At 39.3% G+C, this 7,901-nt stretch overlaps 1 protein-coding gene across 1 annotated transcript in view; it reads left to right on the top strand.

Annotated features, from left to right (window-relative positions):
* LOC129486815 (uncharacterized) overlaps nucleotides 1-6,814 on the top strand; it is a 225,527-nt gene extending 218,713 nt beyond the window's left edge. The window contains exons 18-21 of the mRNA XM_063642973.1: nucleotides 112-243; nucleotides 624-763; nucleotides 849-929; nucleotides 1,513-6,814. The gene's annotated coding sequence lies outside the window, so the exon portion shown is untranslated. The remainder of the gene's footprint in view (nucleotides 1-111; nucleotides 244-623; nucleotides 764-848; nucleotides 930-1,512) is intronic.
* The last annotated feature ends 1,087 nt before the right edge of the window (nucleotides 6,815-7,901 follow it).

Consider the following 7,901-nt stretch of genomic DNA (forward strand, 5'->3'; position numbering starts at 1 on the left):
GCAAAGTGCCATGGAGCTCAGTGGGGTGGCAAGGGAGTGGAAGGAGAAGATACTGTAGAGTTACATTTGAGTGAGATTTGAATTATTAACTTGATTTCTTCGGGCGGCCAGGGAGAGGAGCATTCTTCACAGAGGAAGCTGATTAAACAAATCAATGCAAAATGAAAGTCAATAATTGGTCTCAGAAGTGGGGCATCTTTGGCTGTGGTGGAAAAGAAAGATATACCAGCGGAGTTTGGAGAGGTAGGATTTTGGGAGCAAGTCATGAAAAGCTTATAAAACGAAGCTTATGTGGTTACACTGGATAATGGACAATTCCCAAATGCTGCTGAGCATAGGGAAGTGGGGAAGGAACACGATTAGAGTATTTTCATTATGCAACCAATATCCAATAAAACACTTTCAAGGCAGCTCAGCGAATACCTTACCAGAAAACCAAAGGGATCATTAGCTCTTCACATTAGCCCTGCATGGTATGTGAACTCCAGTAGCTATTACTTACTTAGCAGATGCAGAAATTGAGACTTGGGGGCTGGGGATTAAATGATCAAGGACACTACTCAAATAATGCAGGAGTTAAAAAATTACATTTTAAGATCATGTTATATATTTCTGTTTGCTAGAATCCTATTGAATCCATGAATTCCTATGAACTTCAGTTGGAGACTAGGTAACATTTGCTTTGATGCCTTACAAGGGTTCCCATCTCTGGTTTGGAAGTTCTTCCAAGATTCCAAAATGAAAAGAGGCCAACATTGCGTCGGTAAAAATCAGAGTCATTAATATTTAGTAGAAATATTGGGCCTCTCTTTTAATCATTTCTTAGACCCATATCGTTATTTTCATAGGCTCCAGGAGAGGCTGGAACATGTCGAAAGAATGCTGTGCTGCTAGAAATTTTGTAATTTGTCTACATCAGTTCTGATAAGGTAGGCTTCAACCCCTGCTATTAATGCCACAGTGGAAGCTCAGGAGGTTCTGGGAGAACACAAGAAATGTGTCTTCACAAATACTTTCAGAGAAGATTATATATTTATACAGATTTGCAGATAAACTCAAAGAATCCATTTGACTGGACTAAGTTTCCTGAGGGTTACAATGCTGCATCTCAGAAAATGCAAGAGCAGAACTACAAAAGAACTGGATATTTATTTTTTGAGTTGTCTTCCCAATGATTATAAAAATGAATTCTTGGTTTTGGGCATAGCACTGAGAGTTAGCCAATCTAAGTTGAAACATTCACTCTGAAAGTCATTTGTGTAAATTTTGGGGAGTCACCTGTTCTGAATCTCAGCTTTTATTCCTTTTAAGTGAGTTATAATACCATCTTCCACATAAAGGTGCTCTATAAATACAGTCATACATCTACAGACAGAGCTCAGATGGATAGTAAGTGCTCATTAAAAATTACATGTATTTGGACTTAGTTTTTTTCCTTCAAGTTCTGGATATTTTAACTGAACTTTTGCTTTTTTTGAGATTCCACTTATAGTAATGCTAATTCTCTTTCAGCTCCTGGATTCCCTTCCAATCATTTGTAACATAGGAAGACTTTCCCAATCTCTGAGGACTTTCTGTCTTCCCTCTTTCCATCTGAGATGCCTTTTCACCAGCCTCTGGAACTTCTGCATTCAGGGTCGTGTCTGAAGCCAAAGTCAGGTATTAAAAACATTCAGATGTAAAAGTAAAGATCTCATTGAGACTAAGAGGAAGATCACCTTTTGAGAGTCCCCCAAAAGTTCACTTTATGTCCTACGATATAAATGCCATTCTAAAACATAGAAAAATATACTTGTTTACACTGTTAGTGGGAGTGTAAATTAGTTCACCCTTGTGGAACACAGTATGGCAATTCCTCAAAGACCTACAGGCAGAAATATCATTTGACCCAGAAATCCCATTACTGAGCATATACCCAAAGGACTATAAATTGTTCTGTTATAAAGATACATGCATGCATATGTTTATTGCAGCACTATTCACAATAGCAAAGACATGAAATCAACCTAAATGCCTATCAATGACAGACTGGATAAAGAAAATGTGGTACATACACACCATGGAATACTATGCATCCGCAAAACGGAATGATATGACGTCCTTTGCAGGGACATGGATGGAGCTGGATGCCATTATTCTCAGCAACCTAATGAAGGAACAGAAAAAGACCAATTATTGTGTGTTCTCACTTATAAGTGGGAGCTGAATGATGAGAACACATGGACACATGGAGGGGACATGGAGGGGACACACTGGCCCTCTCAGAGTGTGGGTGGGGAGGAGGGAGAGCATCAGGAAGAATAGCTAATGGATGCTAGTCTTAATACCTAGGTGATGGGATGATCTGTGCAGCAAACCACCATGGCAAATGTTTACCTATGCAACAAACCTGCACATCCTGCACACGTACCCCTGAACTTAAAAAAGATAAAACAAAATAAAATAAAATAAGAAAAATGTGCTTGATGAAAAATGAAAGTTAGAACTTATTTGTAAAGAGGGTTTTTTAAAGTTGACATAAAATAAACCATTATCCATTTATTGCAAAGGAACTGAGTTTACAGCAAAACCTAAGTCAAGCTCTAGAATACTACAGGTTATTTTTTCAAAATGTGATGACGCACTCTCCTCATCGTTGGGTTTTGATGTGGGAAATTTAGTATCTTCTGCTATTGAAATTAACATTCACTTCTTTTTCGCTTATCCACAGCCATACCAACCCTCATGCTCTGTGTTGCTCAGAAATTCCAAGAAGTTTCCTGTTGCCACACTGACAGGAACAGGCTGGAATGTACTGCAGCTGATAACTGCCATGAGGTGCATAGGCCACCAAGGCAGGCAGGACCAGGAACAAGTCCTAGCTCCCTTCCTTTCTGCTCAAAGACTTTGTACAAGTTATTTAGCCTTGGTCATAGGTCAGGTTTCCTGGAGAAGAGGGCCCAAGACTCTGAAGTTTATGTGGAGGACACTACTTGGGGAGTAGACTGAGGAACAACTGTTGAGGGAGGGAAGCAGGGATTAGGCAGAGGGAGAAGTGGGACCATGTTGCAATTCAGTGGAGGCCTCCAGAAATCCCCACAGGGAATCCTGCCACTGGGTTGGCCCTTCAGAATTGTCCCAGTTGAAGGCCGGGCACGGTGGCTCACACCTGTCATCCCAGCACTTTGGGAGGCCGAGGCGGGAGGATCACTTGAGGTCAGGTGTTCAAGACCAGCCTGGCCAACATGGTGAAACCTGTCTCCACTCAAAACACAAAACTTAGCTGGGCGTGGTGGCGGGCACCTGTAATCCCAGCTACTGGGGAGGCTGAGGTAGGAGAATCACTTGAATCCAGGAGGAGGAGGTTGCAGTGAGCCAAGATCACACCACTGCACTCCATCCTGGGTGACAGAGTGAGATTTGTCTTAAAAAAAAAAAAAAAAAAGTAAAAAAAGAATTTGTCCCAGTTGAGAAATGGCAGGGCTTTTGTGTATCCATTTTGACCAGTCATGAATGAAGGCTGCCTTCTGAGGAGGAGTAAAAATTGGAGTGAGGAAGTTCTACTTGGCTGAGTCTACAGGCAGCAGCCAGAGATTTTGGTAGCAGGTGAAATGAGTGCCTCCATCTGGCAGCCCCCGGGGCAGCCTACTACACCTTCCCCTAAATGAAGAGTGAGTCACAGCCTCAGGGAGCTTTCCTTAGTTATTCTACCTAAAATTTCAATCCCTTAGTCTCATACCTCTTCTACCCTGCCTTACTTTTATCCATGGTATTTTCAGTAGTAATTTATTATAGTAATATGGACTCACCTACTTTATAGTAATTTGTCTATTATGTTTCTGGAACTGCTCTAGAACCCTGTCCAAACTACTTGAAGACAGGGATTTGTTTTGCTCGTAACTTTGCCTAGTTTCTAGAACAGGGCTTGGCATGGACTAAACTCTTTATAAATGTATTTTTAGTTAAGTGCAGTAATTAAATTAAGAAATATAATACAGATTGAGGGCTTACTCTGTGGGAAGCACTCAAGTTCCAAACACTTATAGTAACTAATAAAATCTTCACAACTGTCAGGAGACCCTAGGATTAATTATCTCCATTTTACAGATGGAGAAACTGAGGCACAGAAAGTTTAATTATCTGGTGAAGACCTTGCAGCTAAGAAGTACTGTATTAAGGATCAGAGCCAGGCAATTGGATTCCTACTCCAAACTGCTAAGTCCTACTCCCTTTCTTAGCAGGTGGTCACTAAAGGCCAGTCATCCCTTCTCTACCTAAATTCCTTTCTTCCTTGTCACCTGGAATCTGTGCATAGTCATCACATAGTTGGATGCTCCAGATATCTTGGTTGAATCTTTGCTGTTTTACAGATTCAGTCCAAAGGTGAGAGCTTGGCTCAAACTCCTACTTCCTCTTGCCTTTTTCTCAATACTAGCACCTCAGAATTTGATCGATTCATATAACTTGTTTTTGTTTGTTTTCACAAAGCCATTGACAAGTTATGATGCTATTAGGTTTATGGTGCTATTTTTCAGGCATCATCTTATTTAATCAGCTCATCTGCCCAGGCATATGTGCAGTGCAAGAATGGCTACCTGCATTTTATAGATGAGGAAACAGAGGTTCTAAGAAGCTATTTGGAAGCAAAGTTACTAATTCTAAGTCCCATATTTGCTCTATTTTTCTCTTTACTTTTCCTTGTTGGGAGCTAGATAATAAGAATTAAGCCTGGAACTTTTCTGCTTTCCAGATTTAGTGAAAGTCACATGGAATATCGGTGAGCATTTCGCATTTCGCATTTGCTTTTCCCTGTTTGACAAATGAGGAATCTGAGGCACAATGAGGTTACATGATTTCCCCAGATCATAGGGTGATGCCGCTGCAGCTGGGATATTAGTTTCAAAGCTCATGTGCTTTTCACCAACTCACCTGCTTCTTCTAAGTTAGCAGTTCTGAGGTCTGCTTGAAAGCCCCATCCATCTTTCCTTGAGCAATGTAATAGGGTTCATGCTCAACATTTTAGAAATAATGCTAATTAAAAGTTTAAAATCTCAGTTTACTTTAAATGAACTCAAGATGTTATCACTCTGCTGGCCCCAGAAGATATTCAAAGAGATAGTCTTGGCAGAATTTACTTATTATAAAGATTTCCTTTTCTTGAGTGTGATCAGGAAAATTTTATGGTATTTCCAGAAACCTAAGGGATTGAAGGAATATTTCTTCTTCCCTTTGAATTTAATTTAATCTTAAAGCAGCACACGCAATCTTCCTGAGGCTGAGGTCCAGAACACAGCTTCCAATGTCGAGAAAAGTAACCTGAAGGAGACTGCCTTACACGGGTCTGTGGAAAACCTGATGTCCTTGCTATGGGTCTACTGGAGTGATGCTTCTCAGCTCAAGGGCAGGTGTGAGTGGACAGTGAAGGTGGCTGTCACCAGGCCAAAATCATATTTACTTCTTGAGAGAAATGACTAAGGGAATGCATGTTAAAGTTCTGTCCTTACGGTAGAAAAACTCAGTTCAGTCCATGGACTATCAGAGCTCTTTATGACCACTGTTTGAGAACCATCACTCCAATAAAAGCAATGGTAGCTGTGGAGATTTTAAAGTCATCAAGAGGTGGAGAGACTAGTTCCCTAAGCCCTTGAAAAAGGGGAGGAATTTGAGACTTCTTCAACAAATAAAATGTGACAAATAAAAAGTGACCTTAAGTAATTTCTGAGGTTAGGTTAGAAATGCTTCTGTAGCTCCTTTCTGGCTCTCTCTCTTGGAAAATGCATTTTTGGATTGCTACCCTGAAGCTGCCATGTTGGAGGGACCACACGAGGAGACCACATAGAAAGATGACAGGGCCTAAGGATGCCAGTTGATGCCTTATAGAGCAAAGATGAGTCTTCCCTCCTGAGTTTGGCCCAAATGGCATCACCATTAACTAAGTAGATGATCATTACTTATTTATGCATCACGTTGGGGGTGATTTGTCACACAGCAACAGATAATCTTAGTAATAGCCAATATCATACATGGCAGATTGGAATGTCTTAGTCTCCAATAATTAACAGAGATAAATTCTGCATATGGAATGTACATTCAAATAACCATGTATACAATGCATCAAATACAGGAGTCACTTCATAAAATGTTATTAAATGAACTGATGAATGAATGGGTAAATAATCTTAGGGAGATCTCTTTCAGAAGAAAAACACTTGAGGTCTATAAGTGACCACATTCATAATTGAAGCCAACCATGGGATGAGGCTGTTAAAAAGTCATAGAGCCCAATTTAAAGGAGTAAATGGTTTTCTCGTTACTTATAATGATTTTATCACAAATAAGTCTTATGATAGTTTTGGACATGGCAATTTAAGAGGATCTAACAAACTGAAGAGTGGCCAGGATGGTGTGCAACCTTAAAAACCTGTTCCATGACAAGTTGAGAGGTATTTAATTAGCCTGGAGAACAGAAAGGAAGACAAAGAATTGTTTCAGAACGTTGGAGGAGATGACAGGCTTCTTTTCTGTTACTCACAAGTTGGAGTAGAACAAACAGTCCAATGCTATAAAGTAGCAGTTGGTGAACTTTTCTATAAAGGGGCAGACAGTAAATATTTGAGGCTTCAGAAGCCACATGGCCTCTGTTATGACTACTCACTCAACTCTGCCTTTGCAGCAGAAAAGAAACCATGGCCAATAAGTAGACAAATGAGATGGTCTTGTCCAATAAAACTTTATTTATAAAAACAGGCAATGGGTGACATTTGGCCCCCTGATATAAAAAGATTAATTTTTTTGGATATAAGCTTGAGTTTCCTATTAAAGCTATTAAACTTCAGAATTGCTTTAGAGAAGACTGATATTTTGTTAGTGTGTTTAAAATACACTAAATGTACTAGACTGTGACAAAATAGTCTCAACACATATATCTGGCAAACACTTCTAAAGAGAATATATACAATCTCATACAACTCAATAATAATAAGACATTGTCTCTATCCAAATTGGTAAAAGTTTTGGACACTTCATAAAAGAAGATACAGAGATGGCACATAAACATCTGAAAATCTATAGTACATAATCTGTCATCAGAGAAATGCAAGTTTAAATCACAATAAGTTATCAATATATTCATTAAAATGACTGAAATGAGAAAGACTGACAATATCAAGTGTCAGTGAGAGGGTAGGCAACTGAAACGCTCAACATTGCCAGTAAAAGTATGTATTAGTCTGTTTTCACACTGCTATAAAGAAATACCTGAGACTGGGTAATTTATAAAGGAAAGAGGTTTAATTGACTGCCAGTTATGCATGACTGGGGAAGCCTCAGGAAACTTACAATCATGGTGGAAAACGAAGCAGGCATGTCTTACATGGCAGCAGGTGAGAGAGAGTGTGTGTGAGCACAGGAAAAATTACCCTTTATAAAACCATCAGATCTTGTGAGAATTTACTCACTATCACGAGAATAGCATGGGGGAAACCACCCCAATAATCCAATCCCTTCCCAATAGGTTCCTCTCTCAACACATGGGGATTATGGAGGTTACAATTTGAAATGAGATTTGGGTGGGGACACAGAGACAAACCATATGAGAATTTAAAATGCCACAACAATTTGAAAGATATATTTAGCAATTTCTTGTGAAGTTAAGCACTTGCTTATCATCAATCAGCCATTCGAATACCTGCTATTCTCTTTATTTACCCAAGAGAAATAAAAATATATGGCCACAAAAAGACTTGTACACAAATGTTCATAGCAGCTTTATTTGTAATAGCTTCAAACTGGAACAGTCCAAATGTCTGTTAACAGACGAATGGATACACAAATTGTGGTATATATGTACAATTGAACATTTCTCAGCAATGAAAAGAATAAACTATTGATACTACAACATAAAAGAATTTCAAAATATGTTG

The sequence above is a fragment of the Symphalangus syndactylus genome, chromosome 7, assembly GCF_028878055.3.
Source record: "Symphalangus syndactylus isolate Jambi chromosome 7, NHGRI_mSymSyn1-v2.1_pri, whole genome shotgun sequence".
Taxonomy (NCBI): Eukaryota; Metazoa; Chordata; class Mammalia; order Primates; family Hylobatidae; genus Symphalangus; species Symphalangus syndactylus.